Below are 19,349 nucleotides of genomic sequence, written 5' to 3'. Positions count from 1 at the left end.
ATATCCAGTAAGAGCACCTTTATGGCCTAGTTAGAGATCAATCCAGGTAGTGTTTGATCTGCAAGAAGGTTCTATTCCATTGGGACTTTCCATGATGATGATGAGATCATCAGCTGTATCGCTGCAGTCAATGCAAATATATGCTTGTCTATACCAACTGAGCACCTGGCCTTCTATCTCTAATACAGCTCAGAATTTACCTTATCAATGGTATTTGCAATATTTCCTTTATGTGGTATGAGAAATGTTGAAAATGTGATCATTTTAATTACTGCATTTTGTAAATGTCAAAATCTAATGTCACTAACTCTTCCAATACAATTTGTAGTTTACAGACAAAGCCAATGAATGTTAATTCACCACCCTAAAAGTGTTATTTATTTATACATTAAAAAAATACATCTGCGCCTCTGTGTGATTAATTCATCTTCTGGTCGCCCAGTGTCTTGCCAATGTGAATGTCTGTCTATGGCTTGTATGGGGCAGGAACTAAGGCTCTTCCATGTTCTGCAAAGCTCTGAGCACATTGCAAGCACTCAGTGACTAAGTAAATAATTTTAATCGGGACTGATCCAAGCAAACTGGGGGCTTTTGCAGAGTCATTCAACTAGTGACCCCATAGCTGGAAACCCCAAGATTCAGTATGCAACTTTCTCCTCCTAAACTCCTAGGCAATGCCAGCTAGATTTGGGTTTAATTCCATGGGCACAGGGCATGTATATGTGTGCACATGTAAACTGGTAATGTGCCAAAAGTGCAGAACGAGTTTGTGTTTTTGGAAGCAGTTGTGGGAACAGCAGATCAAGATTGTATGTTAAAATGAAAAAGCAAAGGGGAGGGAATCTGTTTTGTGCTCCAACCAGGGCCATGATACAGGGAGATACATCCTGAAACAACTATGGATGCTTGGAATAAGAGCTTAGGCACCTAAATTCCACATGAGGCAACCACTGGAATTCCCAAAACCCCCACTTGGCTGCTACCAAACCCTGTAGGCATCTGAACTCACTTGGCATCTAATTTTTTTGTAGTAAAAGTTCAAAAAAAATATTTTTCTGCCCCTGGGCATGCACACTTCAGCCTCACTCCAGGTGTTTGTATGCCTATCTCCTGCCTAAGTCCCAGAGAGAGAACCTGGGGGGTGGGAGATCCAGAATCCAGCCCTCCTGCTCCAATAGCTTTTTAAATGGGCAATGGCAAAAATAACTAGACAGGATAACATCTCATTTCAGACAGAAATATCATCATCATCATCATCATCAACATGACAAATTCCAAAGGGATGTAAAGATTAAAAATTACAAAATATTACATGTATTTTTTGAATAATTAATTTTCTGACACAAACTTTCCTGTTCTTTCAGAGAGCTGTAACTGTGTGTGAGATAAATAGTGGGTATCTAAGCATGCCCCATACAAGTCTGTTTTCTTCGGAGATCAGATTAATTATTTTGTGTCACAATGATGCCTGTCTTTTTGTAGAATAATTAGTTGTGAGGTTAATCACGAGGTTAACGTGATAAGAAACTATGAAGTGGCTATTTGGGAAAAATGCAGATTTAAATTTGTTGACTTGATTATAGCCATATTACTTTTACCAATGAAGTAAATTCATGGCATTGTTTTAGAGAGAGAGAGTGTGTGTGTGAGAGAGAGTGCAGAAAACAGAGACAAATGAATTCATGTCCTTATCATTCAATCTTCAATTTATTTAATTTGCTTGCTTTTTAAAAGTACTTCTTTCCTATTATGTGAAGGATTTAGAAAATATGTGACAATTTGAGAACAATTTGAAAAGAGTTGCTTCCTCAGCAAGGAAAAAATATCAACTCAATTTTGAAAAGCCAGTGGTAGCAGAATCTTCCACTAGTGGGGAAATGGAAGAAAGGAAGCATATGACATCATTTTCACATCCAGTGAAAGTGGAAACATCACTCTCAGACAATGATGAAGCTACCAAGAAAATTTTTGTGCACTTCCTGCAGCCACTGGAGAATTTGAATGTTTCCTTGCTTTCTCTTTCAAGAAGGGGGTCAGCCATGGCCATCAATCTAGTTTGAACTAGGGGAAGAGAAAAATAAAAACAGAAATGTGTGAATTTACTTGAAGATGACACAGAATTGTCAGTCTGCTGCACCAGGGTGCCTCTGAAACCTAGGAGCCTGGCCACAGGATGTAGGTTAAGTTGGCAACAGACTATACAGAGCCTTGTACATAACATTCCTTAATGCTATTTCTCTTGGACTTTCCCTTCCAGAATAGGAGAAGCAGTTGAGATCCTGATTCAGCAAAGCACAAAGCATGTGCTTAATTCAAATAGACTCCCAGCTTAAAGATAAGCTTAGGTCCAACTGTACAGATTTTACAGTGGGGGGCAGGGAAGTAGAGGCTGGCCTACAGGTGTTTCTCCAAAGCTATAGTGCAAAGTCCTTGACTGCTGCAGAATCCTGATGCGATGAAATTAACAAGATCAGGAACACTCTTGCTGCCGTTTGAAGAAGGTAAGACAGGTCTATTGCTTGTTGTGAGATTGGCCAAATCTGTATCACTTCTAAATTTGTTTTGGAATAGGAGTTGTGTTCTTAGTTCTTCTATCTTCAAGTTAAATTAATCTATGTGAGTTTTCATAACCATAAAATATGCAAGAGTCACAAAAAGCTTTGGAGCTTCATGCAGTGAAAGTGACTAATTTGGAAATCTGTTCTCATTGAGGGGCCACTTTGAAAGAGGGGAAAGAAATGGGTTGTGGGCTTGAATAGGAAAAAAATGTCTGTCTATATTTTTCCACATATCAGGATTTGTAACCTGTGAGCTGAAAAGACAGGTTTGGACAACAGCCTTCAGCTTGTGAACTCTCCTGATATTTCAGAGTGAAATGGACTGAATTCACTTACAGCTTGATGAACTCTGTTCTCACCTCATGGCATGCTCTGCTCAGATATTAAAATGGGTGTCCTGACAGAGCAGCTGCTGGGCACGTCGCTTTCCTAACAGCTATAGATAACATCAGTTTCATCAGTTTGTTGCCTGATCTTCTGTTTATTTACAAGAAATTTCTGAAATACATTCAAAGTGACATAGTTACTGTACTTGACAGAGTAAGCAGTGACCACTATGAAATCTGACTATAAGAGCTCTTTAAACAAAACCTTTTTAAAAATACTTGACAGGAATCACGATGAAGGTATAGTTGTCTGTAGAATAAATGGGAAGTCTATGATGAGGCACATATTCACTCATTGTGGAGATGCAAGATATAACAACAAACAAAAAATCTCAGAAAAAGTGTGATCTGGTTGCAGTGAATAAATTAGGTTCATTTGAATATGGAGAGATGCATGAATATGCACCCGCATCAGATAGTTAATCTCAGAACATTCTCCAGTTATTCAATTTATTCAACAGGAAAATAACCTAAAGTGGGGGAAGTAAATGAGATTTGGATTCTGTTGAACTTTGTGCTGTTTGAAATGGGACTCTATTAACACAAACTAGGGAACTTTTAGAGAGCACCAGCAGGGTCCACATGAGCCAATTAGTGTGCAACACATTAGTTTGCATTAGAATGTACATTCCTGCTATTGCAGACTAAGCCTGTACTGATGCAGCTGCACTGCTGTAAAGTCTCTCATATAGATGCTCTATGCTGATATGCTTTTACATGTATGCTTTTCCAATGAAGTAAAAGAAGCAGCTAGAGGCAAAAAGGAAATATAGAAAGGAGAATAAACTCTGGCAAATGAAATGTAAAAATATAATTAGGAAGGCCAATAAAGAACAGCTAGCCAGAGACTCAAAAAGTAATAGCATTTTTTTTTAAGCACATCAGAAGCAGGAAGCTTGCTAAACAACCAGTTTGGATGATTGAGATGCTAAAGGAGCACTCAAGGATGATAAGGCCATTGTGGAGAAACTAAATGAATTCTTTACATAAGTCTTCATGGCTGAGGATGTGAGGGAGATTCCCAAACCTGAGCCATTCTTTTTAAGTGACAAATCTGAGGGACTGTCCCAGATTGAGGTGTCATTAGAGGAGGTTTTGGAACAAATAGATAAACTTCACAGTAATAAGTCACAAGGACCAGATGGTATTCACCCAAGAGTTTTGAAGGAACTCAAATGTGAAATTGCAGGACTACTAACTCTCATCTGTAACCTATCATTTAAATCAGCTTCTATAGCAAATGACTGGAGGATAGTAATGTGACACCAATTTTTAAAAAGGGCTCTAGAGGTGATGCCGGCAATTACAGCCTGACTTCAGTACCGAGCAAACTGGTTGAAACTATAGTAAAGAACAAAATTGTCAGACACACAGATTAACATAATTTGTTGGGGAACAGTCAACATGGCTTTTGTAAAGGGAAATCATGCCTCACCAATCTACTAGAATTCTTTGAGGGGGCCACCCATCATGTGGACAAGGGTGATCCAGTGGATATAGTGTACTTAGATTTTCAGAAAGCCTTTGACAAGATCCCTCACCAAAGGCTCTTAAGCAAAGTAAGCTCTCATGGGGTAAGAGGGAAGGTCCTCTCGTGGATTGGTAACTGGTTAAAAGATAGGAAACAAAGGGTAGGAATAAATGATCAGTTTTCAAAATGGAGAGCAGAGAGTGGTGTCCCTCAGGGGTCTGTAATGGGCCCAGTTCTTTTCAATATATTCATAAATGACCTGGAAAATGAGATAAACAGTGAGGTAGCAAAATTTGCAGATGATACAAAATTGCTCAAGATAGTTAAGTCCCAGGCAGACTGCGAAGAGCTAAAAAGGACCTCTCAAAACTGGGTGACTGGGCAACAAAATGGCAGATGAAATTCAATGTTGATAAATGCAAAGTAATGCACATCGGAAAAAATAAGCCCAGCTATACCTACAAAATGATGAGGTCTAAATCGGCTGTTACCACTCAAGAAAGAGATTTTGGAGTCATTGTGAATAGTTTTCTGAAAACATGCACTCAACGTGCAGCGACAGTCAAAAAAGCAAACAGAATGCTGGGAATCATTAAGAAAGGGATAGGTAATAAGACAGAAAATATCATATGGCCTCTATATAAATCCATGGTACGCCCACATCTTGAATACTGCATACAGCTGTGGTCGCCGCATCTCAAAAAGCATGTATTGGAATTGGAAAAGGTTCAGAAAAGGGCAACACCAATGATTAGGGGTATGGAATGGCTGCCATATGAGGAGAGATTAATAAGACTGGGACTTTTCAGCTTGGAAAAGAGATGACTAAGGGGGGATATGATAGAGGTCTGTAAAATCATGACTGGTGTGGAGAAAGTAAAGAAGGAAGTGTTATTTACTCCTTCTCATAACACAAGAACTAGGGTCATCAAATTAAATTAATAGGCAGAAGGTTTAAAACAAACAAAGGAAGTAATTTTACAGACAATGCACAGTCTACCTGTGGAAGTCTTTGCCAGGGTGAGCAGGGATGGTGTCCCTAGCCTCTGTTGCCAGAAGCTGGGAATGGGTGACAGGGGATGGATCACTTGATGATTACCTGTTCTGTTCATTCTCTCTGGGGCACCTGGCATTGACCACTGTTGGTAGACAGGATACTGGGCTAGATGGACCTTTGGTCTGACCCAGTATGGCCGTTCTTATGTTCTTATGAGAAATCTCTCCTATCAACATAATTAATCTGCCCCTAATGAGCAGTGTTGGTGAATGAAGCTTTTCTGCCAACATAGTGCTAGGCACACTAGTGCTTATGCCAGCATAATTTCTGTCATTCAGGGGTTGGAATATTCACACCCCTGAGTGACTTAGGTTTTTCCAATATAAGTGGTATTGTAGACATAGCCTAAGGCACCATGTAGACAAGTCCTGACAGTCTCATGGAATTGATTCTGCTCTCTGAGAGGATGAATGAATTTTTTATAAACGGAAGGAGAAGAATGTAAGAGACTGCGAGATGGACATGTAGACACAAAGGATATGTCTACACTGCAATTAAAAACCCATGGCTGGCCCATGTCATCTGACTTGAGCTCACAGGGCATGGGCTAAGGGACTGCTGAATTGTGCTGTAGATGCTAGGGCTCAAGCTGGAGCCTCATGTCTGGGACACTATGAGAGGTCCGAACCCAGCCCTAGCCCAAGTCCAAACATCTACATCGCATTTAAGCAGCCCCTTAGCCTGAGACCTGTGAGACTGTCAGCTGGCACAGGCCAGCTGTGGATCTTTAATTGCAGTGTAGACATACCCATGAAGGCTTGTCCTAGAAGCATCCATACACGTGAATGAGTTTTCACAAGATTTTCACTTGTCACAAATATTTTTGGAAAATAAATAATGATCTCATGAATGGCCATGGAAAACAACTCAAAGGATAACAATACCATGTAGTGGGGCAGCTGCCCCACTCCTGGAGAATGGGTTAAAAGTAGTCAAGCTAGGCTGATTGGGGAAGCAGCCACAGGTGTGGCCAGCCCAATCAGGCCACAGCTGGCCCTATAAAGGGGCTGTGAGCCAGGAGCTGAAGGAGTCTCTCTCTTGCTCTGGAGAGAGAAGGACCTGTCTGCCTGGGAGCTCAGGGTACAGGGAATGGAGCAGGGCTGGGGAAAGGCAAGAGGAGCTGGGGAGCTCCAGCCTGCTAAACCCCCAGGCTGGGGGCCTTGCTAAAAGGCCAAAACAGATACTGTGGTTGCAGAGGTGCAGCCCAGGCTAAGGCAGAGGCAGCTGGTCTGACTCCCTTGTCAGTGTTGAGTGGCCATTACAGACTGCAGTGTGCCCCAGTGAGTAGGGGTGAGATGATGACTGGCAGTAGCCAATGAGGCAAGGGGGGTTTAGAAGGTTGGGGGTTCCTTGGGGAAGGGAGACCCCCAGAGAGTGGGGGTATTGTGGAGGGCAAAACCCCAGGGTAAGGGGCACTGGTGTCCAGGATGGACACGGGGGGCCTGAGGCAGGTGAACTAGCAGAGGGCGCTCCAAGCTGGAATCGAGCTAATTCCCAGGACAACCAGCAGGAGGCGTCGCACCGGTGAGTTTTCACTTTGCTACATACCACTAAAGAAGATCCCTAGTTTGAAATCCTGACTCCATTGACGTTGATGGCAAAATTCCCACTGACTTCATTGGGGGCCAAGATTTCATCTGTAGTTTTTATTTGAATAAATGTTCAGGTCATGCTTCCCAGGTCAGCTGAAGAACCCACAATAATCATCACTGAAAACAGAGTTGGAAAATACGTAACTTTTTATTCACACAAATTTGTCCCTGGTATTAAAGTGGAATCCAAATGAGTGATCTACAGCTGCGCAATAAAGATACCATTGCACACTGAGAGGAGAAACCCTGCTTCAAAATGGCTAAATCATTTGGACCAAACAGAAAACAAATAGCTACAGCCAAAAATTATGAGACTGTTCTGAACTGGGAGGTGGTGTCCTTGTGTGAGTCAGTAATTACTAATCTTTATTTGGGGGGGGGGATGTTACAGGATTGCTGCACTGAATTACAAAATATTTGTTGTTTGAAAACTTCAGTAGAATATAAAATAGTTTTGCAATCACTTGATCCAATGCAAAACACAACAAAAACCAGTAAAAGATATGTCTTTGACTAGCCTTGCATGTAAATATAAAATAATGAAGTAGGTGCAGGTAAATATATTTTCTGTCTGATGCCAAGTAATAAGACATGAAGATCAAAAGTGCAGCTGGAGACACAGGAAATTGCAGCCAGATGTGGAGACACAGGGAACATTAAGAAATTTCCACAAGTCTTTTTTCCTCTCTCTCTCTCTCCCCCTTTCATGGGTCTACTCATGTAAGTAAAATTCACACATGTGAGTAAGGGTTTGCAGGATCTTTCCCTAAAATCCAAATCCTATATTACTTACATAGGAAAACTCTAATATAAGTCAGTGAATCTTTTGTCTCATTAAAGGCTACAGGACTGGGTTATAATATCTTGTAATGCCATGTAGAAATCCTTTAATATGCCACCAGTGACAGAACATCAATGACTCAAATACACAAGGCACAAAAGCATGACATTTTAAAAATGTTTTACTGAATATGCTATTTATTTAATCCATATGACATAAAAATGTAGACACTACTAAACTACATACACTTGCTGGATATATAGATCATATAAAATAACGTTAAAGGAAAAACATGTGATTTTTACTCATGCCTTTGAAGATTACTGGGACAGTCAAAATCAGAACATGTAAGTTAAGCAAAAAATGACAAAACAAAATTTAAAAATAAACACAAATGTTCTCAAACCCCCATTGATATAAACTTTAATGATAGTTCCAATGGAAAACCCCACCCTGGTGACATGCAACAAAACAAGAAGATTAGAGCTGTAGTTTGAGATTCATGGTCAGATTGTACCAAACTGTGCTCATTACATGCCAGATGGGGGAAGACGGACAACACCCCTCTCTCTTGGGAACAGCTGTGAAGAGCCTCCCACAGGAATGCACAACTACACCAGCTCTACTACACCTGGAAATTCCCCAACACAAAAATCTGGCCTGAAGAGAACAGTTGGAGATTTCCACTGTTCTTATCAGGAATGAAATGTAAGAATTACATGACTTGCAGGTTTAATCCCTTTATATTGCATTGATCAGTGATATTGACTTGAGAGAATAAGACTACTCTGAGCATTAAATTGTATTATGTTACTTTGATAACATGATTATTTTATAAGACTGTTAAACACAACATCAGGCCAGTCCCTCTGGTTCAGCAGAGCTGCATTCAGCACAGGGCTGAAGGGGAGTATTGGGGAAGATTGCTTTGTTTCAAGTCTCCTTTCCACACCCCTAATTCTAGGGGTGAATTTGATCACAAAATGCATAATGTGTGACCTGTCCCCATGCAGAGCCCCTTTGAAGTAAATGAGGTTGTGTGGGATCACCAAAAAAAAAAAAAAAATACCAAGAATATTTTTCCCACCCCCTACTGAATGGCATATACCATGAAGACTCATGTTATCAAGAGATAATACAGTTCTGGTAATTTGGGTCATGGTGAGAATTTATGACTTCTAGCTACCACTGGCAAAACTACACACTCCAGTGATCTCACATAACATGAAAAGATACTTGAGAATTATTTAAATCTTTGGATTCCTGTAGACAGGCTACTGAGTTAACTACATTATATATATATATATATATATATATATATATATATATAATATGGATCTGTCTAGATATCAGAAAAAACTAGTCAGCTATAGCTTTAACCCCAGGCGTTTAAGGAGCTAGAGAAGAACAGAGAAACAGAATGGTCTCTCACAGTAGGTAATTAATCTCAATAACAATGACTATAAAAGCTAAATCTTATAGTTCAATAATGCTATTTTTGTCATTATTGCTCTTGAAAACTGCACTCAGGGTCAATCTTATTCCCCAAAATAAATCTGATATTTTCCTCTTAGTGATAAAGATCTCCCTATAATCGAAATACAGGCTCATTTGAATCTAATATGTAACCTTTACTACATGCATACTAAAATATAGCACATCAGAATATCACTCCAAGCATAGTGCTGGAGACAATTTGTAGAGACATATTTTTGATACTGTCCTAAATTCTTTAAATTTTGGGAAGTGGTATTTGACTACGTGAGAGAGATGTTGCAAAATAAGATCTAAACTGACTCCTGAGACAGAACCAAATGACAAAGGATAGCGGCAGGCTTTTGAGCTCTGTGTGTGTGAGCAGGCATGCCCATGTGCAAGTGCCTGTGTGTTAAAGATTGCCCAAATACAGTAGAAAAACATTCTTATTTGGAGAGCAACTGAATCTCTTGGGCAGTTAAATTGCCATCTTATTTATAACCCATTTGTGCTGGTCTCTTAGAAAACAGAAGTTTATGAAGCAAATTGTGACGAGTTCGGTCACAGAGACCCCTTTGGGTCTGTCACCTGATATGCTGAAATTACCTCTGAGCCCGTTTTCCACTGCCAGCTTGGGACTCCAAAACCCTGCCTTGTTGAGCCAGGCACGCTAGTCTGCTGCAACACAGACCCAGGTCTTGTTCACACCCCCAAAGCTGCAGACTTTAACCAAAAACTGTTCAGCAAGTCACTTATCTCCAGCACCCAGACACCCAGTTCCCAATGGGATCCAAACCCCAAATATATCCGTTTTACTCTGTATAAAGCTTATACAAGGTAAACTCATAAATTGTCCGTTCTCTAGAACAGTGATAGAGAGATATGTACAGCTGTTTGCTTCCCCAAGTATTAATCACTTACTCTGGGTTAATTAATAAACAAAAGTGATTTTATTAAGTATAAAAAGTAGGATTTAAGTGGTTTCAAGTAATAACAGACAGAACAAAGTAAGTTACCAAGCAAAATAAAACAAAACACGGAAGTCTAAGCCTAGTACATTAAGAAACGGAATACACGTAAATCTCACTCTCAGAGATGTTCCAATAAGCTTCTTTCACAGACTAGACTCTTTGCTAGTCTGGGCCCAATCCTTTCCCCTGGTGCAGTTCTTGTTAGTTCCAGCTCAGGTGGTAACTAGGGGTTTTCTCATGACTGGCCCTCTTGTTCTGTTCCACCCCCTTTTATATCTTTGGCACAAAGTATGAATCTTTTGTCTCTCCCTGGGTTCCCACCCTTCCTTCTAAATGGAAAAGCACCAGCTTTAAAATGGATTCCAGTATCATGTGAGATGTTCACATATCCTGTGAGACTTCATTACGCATGGGCTGGCGCCCACATATACAAAAAGGCTTACAAGTAAACAGAGCCATTTACAACCAATTGTCCTATTTAATGGAAGCCATCAAGATTCTAAGCCACCATTAATGGCCCACACTTTGCATAATTACAATAAGACTTCAGAGTAATACTTCATATTTCTAGCTTCAGATACAAGAATGATACAGTCATACAAATAGGATGAACACAGTCAGTAGATTATAAGCTTTGTAATGATACCTTACAAGAGACCTTTTGCATAAAGTATATTTCAGTTACATTATATTCACACTCATTAGCATATTTCCATAAAACATATGGAGTGCAATGTCACACAAATTAAAATACTTTTTGGGAATTCACATCTTTCAGTTGAATGGTTAAATGCCCTCATACCCATAAAAGACCTCTTTTCCTGTAGCATTGTCACATGATATGACTAGTCAATCTCCAAAACTACTATTATATATTTGCTAAGGACAAATATATACATTGTGCTAGCAATTTTCTTGGAATTACAATTTGAAGGTGGACTTGAATTCTTAGTATCATGAACTAGAGAGATTGATGACACAAGTTCTCATTTACATAATGCTGTCTTTCTACCCCTCCTCTTTCTTCCTCAGTTTCATGTATAATCATAAAATAAAAACTACATCAATCTCAACAAAATAATCTTCCACTGTAACTCAGAATTACTGAGCAAATATTAAGAAACAGGCATGAGAATATCCACATCAGCAACAATGATAAGAAAAAGAGCTAGATTGTCCCATAACCTCATGCAGGTGTGATGGTGGGGAAAAGCACCAGGGGTCTCCCCCTCCTCCCCACTCACTCTGCAAATCTTAGGGCTAATTACTGTCCCTGTGCTCAAAGGAGTGCAGGGGCTACTGACCCAGTATACTAAGGCAGTGCACAGTCTGTGCTCCACACCAAGTGATGGTAGAGAACAGGTGGATCTATGACAGCTCCCTACTAGCCCACAAGTAGATTTGGTTTGTCAAGGGGTGGAGGCCGTACAACCACAAGGAATTGTGCAGCCTATGCACCACCCTTGTGTACTCGGGTGGCTGCAGAGGCACAGTTTGTCAGTGCTCTCCATTTTGCTTCTCCAACCTTCCCCCCTCCTCATGCCAACACACACACACACACACTCATGAGTGGGCAGCTGAGTCCAGAATTTTTACCAACAACAGAAAAATGAAATGGCATATTGTACTCTTTTGACCACCGCATGGGATTTTTGCTATCAGCCTCGAATGGAACAGCACTGCCAATTTATTTCAAGTGTAATAGAGCAACATACAGAGAATGACTAGTAGTACTATTGAAAATGCTAAAGAATCTTTCTCAGTGAAGAGTTTTTGAGAACATTGCATTCCATTCCATTTAAAAGAATAAGCTACATATCCCATGATAAATATTTTTTTCCTTTGATGTTCAGTCTGGAAAATTAAGCAAAAAAGAAGACAAGAAACGTGTGTGAGGATGTTGAGAAGGGATATGATTACTTATTTTTCAGCTGTTGGTGGTGACCACTAGGAAAATGAATCTGGTTCATAGGAATTTCTGTTTGTCTATAGCTGGATAATAATTTTATATCATTGAAAAAATGTGTGTCTTGGCACTTCATGGTTTCAACCAGAAATAGAAGCACTTCAGTCCCAATGGAAAGAACCTTCTTACAATGTTTCTGCCCCAACTAACATAATGACACACTAAAAATCTCACAAAAACGCTTGATATTGAGATATTCCCAGGCCAAATGGTTCAGGTAAGTTTGGAGGTGCTTCCAAACTGAATCTCCACACATTTGGTGCCCCCCCCCCCGCATCATTCTGTAGTTACAGACATAGACATAATAGATTAAGCACTTAATCTTTTTAAAGTTTTCTTCAAGCATATGAGATCTTCGTTTCACGCTGACAATCCTGCTGACACTGTCTGTAAGAGGATTAATTTAGATAACTTCTAAAAATGCAAGTGTTCCACATTCACTCTCCTGAAGTAGAAAAAAATGTTCAAGAATAATATAGATTTCTTTTTCTTCCTGTACAAGCAAATATCTATGGATTGTGTCATTTCTGGGTTCTTCAGGTGTCTGAAAGAATATTTAGATTGTATTATAATTTGAAAATCTGGAACTCAGCACTTTTAAAAATGAAAAAAAATCATATTTCCATTGTGGAATCCACATTGAGAACCATTTTAACTACATCCCAGTGGAATAACATTCACCATAAATATTATACAATCCGCAGCTGACCTAGCTTTATACTCAATTCAACAGATGATTCTCCTTAGGATGCACTGAAGCCCCTTAGATTTATTTAATGTTGGCATAAAAGGATGATGAATGTTGGTGATGCTGTATAATCTAATTCATTCCAACAAATATTCTGGGACTGTCCTAAACTGAAGGGAATTTGGTAAGATGCAGGTGACAGCATAGGCGCTGACTCCATGGGTGCTTAGCACCAGCAGTTGGCTCCCCCATTCCCTCCCAGCGCCTCCTGCCTGCTGCGATCAGCTGTTCCACGGAGTGCAGGAGGTGTTAGGGAGAGGCTGAGGAGCGAGGATGGGGTGCTTGGGGGGCAGGGTGGAACTGGGCAGGAAGAAGCTGGTGGGGGTGGGGGCTTGGGTGAAGGGGTCCGGTGGGGGCAGGGCCTGGGGCAGAGCAGGGGGTTGAGCACCCCCAGGGCCTGAAGGAAGCCGGCGCCTGTGGGTGACAGAACAACTTTTAAAATGTGGGTTTTCCTTTAATACTTAGAATGTTCAAATTTTGACTGATGCAGGTAAACTAGGCCTTACAGATCCTCAGAAACTGGTTTGTTTGGGCTGTAATTGTAGCTAGCTTATTTATCTTGCAAATATGGAGGCCTTATTTGTCTCCAAAGACTGGTATAATCATTTATAAGACATGGCAAACCTTAAAAGACTCATCACTAATTTATCTATATTTTGAATTTTATACCATCTTCAAATCCAGCAAAGGAATGATTACACTGGGGATTCACTTAGGAACAAAACAGGTGTATGTGGTCTTTTCTCTTCTGCCTCAGTTACTTTGATTGATAAAATAGAACACTTATTGAAGAACCTACAGTGTATATTATCTTTCTGATGAGATCTAATGGACACATTTAATCTTAACAGAAATAGATGCTACAGGACACTATTTGTAATACTTTTCTCAGTAATATGAACAGGAGAATATTTTGGTTACAATGTAAATTTAAATCAGATTTTTAACAGAGTAGATGTTTTAGATTAGCAGTTATTTTCAGTTGACTAACAATACTAGAGTATAATATCGTGATTCTGTGCAAGACACTTAAGGTGAAGCTACACAAATGCTCCTACCACATTCAGTGTAATATGACATATAGTTATCCTTCAGAGAATCGATCAAGAGAGTTCATTTACTGCTTACTTAAGCTATTTACATAATCATTACACCAAGAGAGGTATATTTAAGCAAACAGAAACTATTCACACTTACTATACTATTCTATGTAAGCATAAATACTAGTATAGGCACATAACAGAAATTAGCAACTTGGTATCAGTGAAAAAGCTGACACAGCTAGAAGAGCAGAGCTAATATGTAAGTTCCAAGAAACATTGGTCTGAACAGTTTATTATATCAGCCTCTGCACTGGTCTGAACAAATGTTATGTGTCTAGAAAGCTGTTCAATTTTAGCAGCTTGTCTCTTTATGTTTTGTAGTCAATTAATCACAAAATACTGGAAAAATGCAGTGTCCAAAAACAAAGTAATCAAAACTAATCAAATAGCTTTTAAAATTCAATCAATTTTTTCTTTGAAGTTTTCCTAGCTGATGCCAAATAAATAAAACATAGACACAACCAGTCATAAACTGTTTTTATTCATTTACATTTCCCTAAAACCTTACTAAGTGCTCTCACAATCAGTACCAAATAAGCTTAATGTTAAAATAGGGATTGCCAGTTCAGAACTCTCACATACAAAGATAACTGCTCAATTCCATCTCCTTAAGGGCTATAGAGTCCACTTATAACCTCACACTTACTGCTCTTGGTCCAGATTCAGCAAACACTTGAGCATATATTTAATTTACAGGAGGGCCTCACAGTACTCTGGTAGGGCTGGATCCTGATGGGAGTCCTTCTATTAATTTCAGTGGGCTTTTGGTTAGGTCCACGGAATTTAATGGGACCACTCATGCCATTAAAGTTAAGCACAGGGCCCTTTGCAAGCATAAGAATTTTGTTCAAGTACTGTATTTACTCTGTAAAACAGAGAGGGTACCTAGAAAGGCTTTATATAGTAGTCAAGGGTGTCTGCTGAAAAAAAGGAGGGGAGAGAAGAAAATAATGAAACTAAAATTACTTAATGTGAATTATACCCCCACAATGTGTTGTCAGATGCCAAGACCTTCAGTACCAGAATACAGACTTCTAATACTTGAACTGAAAGAGAAACTCCAGTAGCAATAGTAGGCTTTTATCCTTTGTGGACTGTAGTAGGTCCTAGCCGGGGCTCGACCCTTCCGGACAGGAGGGGAGCCACACCGACTCACTATTGTGGGAACAAGTAGTCAGTTAGTCCCGAAACACCGGCTCTTTAGTGCAGAGTCGGAGCAACCACAGTTAAAGCTCAGGCCCTTGACTGCAGGGGCTGAGCGAGCAAATACTTCAGAGCCCAAGCCCTGGATCAGGGCGGGGCAAACACAGTTAGGCTCAGGCCCTTGTTGCAGGGGCTGAGCGAGCAAATAGTTCAAAGCCCAGGCCCTGGATCAGGGCGGGGCAAACACAGTTACCTCAGGCCCTTGGTTGCAGGGGCTGAGCGAGCAGACAGTTCAGAGCCCAGGCCCTGGATCAGGGCGGGGCGAACACAGTTAGGCTCAGGCCCTTGGTTGCAGGGGCTGAGCGAGCAGACAGTTCAAAGCCCAGGCCCTGGATCAGGGCGGGGCGAACACAGTTAGGCTCAGGCCCTTGGTTGCAGGGGCTGAGCGAGCAGACAGTTCAACTAAGGTACGCCTAGGCTTCTGTAGCCGAGCGTTGGGTGAGGGGGAAGCCTGCCACCCGTGCGGAGGGTGGCAGGGGGGAACGCAGGCCCACCCACTCCACTGCGTTCCAGCCCGGGGCCCTAACAGCGGTTGCTGCCGCTGTTGGTCAGTGGGGTATCCAGACCGCAACACACTGACATAGGCTCACACTCAGATGCAGCCGGACCGGGGTCGGCTATCCCCGGGCTACTTCCCTGGTCCCCCTCAAAGCCTACCTCATTCGTTACGCCGGGATCGGGCCAGTCCATCTCCATGGGCTCTTCTCTGCCCGGGCTCGGCGGCAAGTCTGGTAGCTCTGCCGGGAAGTCCGGCCAACGGTCCTCAGGCGGCTCCTCTGGATAGCAGCAGGGGCGAAGGGGTTCGGGTCCAGTCTCACCCTCAGGGTTAGTGGGGTCCGGTTCCCAGGGGTTCTCCCAGTGGCGGGCGTGAACGGGCTCCGGTGGCTCCTCCTCGTAGCGGGCCCGGGGTAGCTCAGGCCAGCCAGGGTCCAAGCCCCGGTCTTCGACGGTCTCCTGGCCAGGAGCTCCCGGCCGCACATCTGCTCCCTGCGGTGGCTGGGCACCAACTGAGCTCTGGCGGCCGGCCTTTATACTTCCTGTCCCGCCCCTTGACTTCCGGGGGGCGGGGACAGGCGGTGGTGGTCCCACCCACTCTGGTGCCGGCACGTGGGCTCCCTCTTCTGGACAGGAGGGGAGCCACACCGACTCACTACACACACCCCCCCTTAAGACTGGCTCCCGCCTGTCGGGGCCAGGCCCTGCCATCTCCCCCATGCGGGATAGGAAGTCCGCATTCGTATGGTCCTTACCAGCTCGATGCTGGACCGTAAATGCGTAGGGTTGTAAGGCGAGGTACCACCGCATAATGCGGGCATTATTATCTTTCATCCGCATTAGCCACCGGAGGGGGGCGTGGTCTGTGACGAGGGTGAACGGGGCCCCGAGGAGGTAGAAGCGCAGGGCATCGCAGGCCCACTTCACCGCGAGGGCCTCTTTTTCCACCACTGCGTAATTCCTTTCACGGGGGAACAGCTTCCGGCTGAGATATACTACGGGGTGGTCCTTTCCCTCCACTTCTTGGGACAGGACTGCCCCTAATCCTACGCCGGAGGCGTCGGTCTGCAAGATGAATGGGCGTTTAAAGTCCGGGCTATAGAGAACCGGCTCCTGGCAGAGGCACTTCTGCAGTGTCCGGAAGGCCGCCTCACATTCGGGGGACCATCGTACCTGCCGGGGGCTGTCCTTCGTCAGAAGCCCAGTTAAGGGTGCTGCGATGGTCGCGAACTGGGGGATGAACCGTCTGTAATACCCAACGAGGCCCAGGAACTGCCGAACGTGCCGTTTGGTCGATGGGGTGGGACAGTCCAGGAGGGCCTGGACCTTCCCGACGAGGGGCTTGACCCGCCCGCCCCCGACGGTATAGCCAAGATAGTTGGTCTCTTGCCAGGCAATCCGGCACTTTTTGGGGTTGGCGGTCAGGCCCGCCTGTCGTAGGGACCTTAGGACCGCCGCAACCCGGGGCAGATGATCCTCCCAGCCGCGGCTATAGATGACCACGTCGTCTAGGTACGCCGCCGCATAGTCCTGATGGGGCTGCAGAAGTTGGTCCATCAGCCGCTGGAAGGTGGCCGGGGCTCCATGGAGACCGAATGGCATCCGTGTGAATTGGTACAGCCCCGTTGGAGTGGCAAAGGCGGTCTTCTCTTTTGAGGTCTCCTCGAGGGGGATCTGCCAGTAGCCTTTGCTCAGATCCAAAGTGGTGATATACTGGGCCTCCCCCAGGCGGCCCAGTAACTCGTCTACACGGGGCATCGGGTAGGCATCGAAGCGCGAGATGGCGTTTACCCTCCGAAAATCGATGCAGAAGCGGCGGGTACGGTCCGGCTTGGGCACCAGGACCACCGGACTACGCCACTCGCTCTGGGATGGTTCGATGACGCCCAGAGCCAGCATGGCTCTTACTTCCTCCTCGACCGCACCCCGCATCCGATAGGGCAGGGGCCGGGTCGTCTCTCGAACCACCTTTCCCGGCTCGGTCTGGATGGAGTGTTTGACCAGGGACGTGTGGCCCGGTATGGCCGTGAAGGTTCGCTTGAAGGTTTGCAGCAGGCAGTTAGTCTGTTTACATTGCTCTTCTGTGAGCGATTGTCCTAATTGGGGTGCCGGGGGGTCATCCGTCGAGGGTACCTGGGGTCCCAATTCCGGCTCGGGCGGGCATGGGTTGATTAAGAGGCCCTCCCGGTCCTGCCACCTTTTCAGCAGGTTGACGTGATACCGCTGGGTTCCCTTCCGCTTGTCCGGTTGCCGCACCTCGTAGGTGACGGGACCGACCTTACGCACGACTTCGTAAGGTCCCTGCCACCGGGCTAACAATTTTGACTCACTAGACGGGAGGAGGAGTAGGACTCGGTCTCCTGGTTGGAACTCCCGGACTTGGGTTCCCTGATCGTAGGTCCGTTTCTGCCGTTCCTGCGCCGTCTTCAAATTTTCGCGGGCCAGGGCTCCGGCCTGGGCAAGGTACTCCTGTAACTGGATGACATATTTCAGGAGGCCCTGGGCTGGGGACGCTGACTGTTCCCAGGTCTCTCTCATCAGGTCTAAGAGGCCCCGCGGTCTGCGTCCATACAGCAGCTCGAAAGGGGAAAATTTTGTTGAGGTCTGCGGGACTTCTCGGATGGCTAGCAGCAAGGGTGGAAGGAATTGGTCCCAGTGGCGGAGGTCCTCTGCGGGGAATTTCCGCAACATGCTTTTCAAAGTGCGGTTAAACCGCTCCACCAACCCGTCCGTCTGCGGGTGGTACACGGACGTCCGGAGTTGTTTGATGCCTAAGAGGGCACAGACCTGTCGCAACAATTGGGACGTGAAGTTCGTTCCTTGGTCGGTCAGTATCTCTCTAGGCAGTCCTACTCGGGCGAAGATTTTCAGCAATTCCCCCGCGATAGACCGGGCGGTAATACTTCGCAGGGGGATGGCTTCGGGGAACCGAGAGGCATAGTCCACCAAGACCAGGATGTATTGAAACCCCGCGGCACTTTTCGGGAGGGGGCCCACGAGGTCCATGGCAACCCGTTCAAAGGGCGTCTCCATCACTGGCATGGGGACCAGGGGTGCCTTGGGGATCCCGGGCGGGGCGACCCTCTGACACTCTGGGCAGGAGGCGCAATATTCTTTCACCTCCTGAGAGATTCCTGGCCAAAAGAAACGCGTCAGGATTCGAGCGAGGGTCTTCTCTCGCCCCAGGTGCCCGGCGGCTGGCACATCGTGGGCCAACTTCATTACCGCCCTCCGGTGACACAGGGGCACTAACAGTTGGGTTTGTGGTTCCTGGGTGCGGGGGTCACGGTCCAGGCGGTAGAGCCGGTCCCGGCGCAGCTCAAAATGGGGCCACAGGGTGGCCCGCTGGGGGTCCACAACACTCCCATCTACTGCCGCGAGCTGCTCGTAGAAGCGGCTAAGGGTGGGATCCTCTCGCTGGTCCCGACAGAAATCGGTATCGAAGCGGGGCTGAGGGGCCGGCTCCGGTGTCGGTCCCGCTGCGTCCGTGTCGTCTATCTCGGTCGCCGGACCCTGCTCGGGGGTCTCGGAGGAGGACCCCA

Source organism: Malaclemys terrapin, chromosome 2 (assembly GCF_027887155.1).
Source record: "Malaclemys terrapin pileata isolate rMalTer1 chromosome 2, rMalTer1.hap1, whole genome shotgun sequence".
Classification (NCBI taxonomy): domain Eukaryota; kingdom Metazoa; phylum Chordata; order Testudines; family Emydidae; genus Malaclemys; species Malaclemys terrapin.
This window is presented reverse-complemented; position numbering follows the sequence as displayed.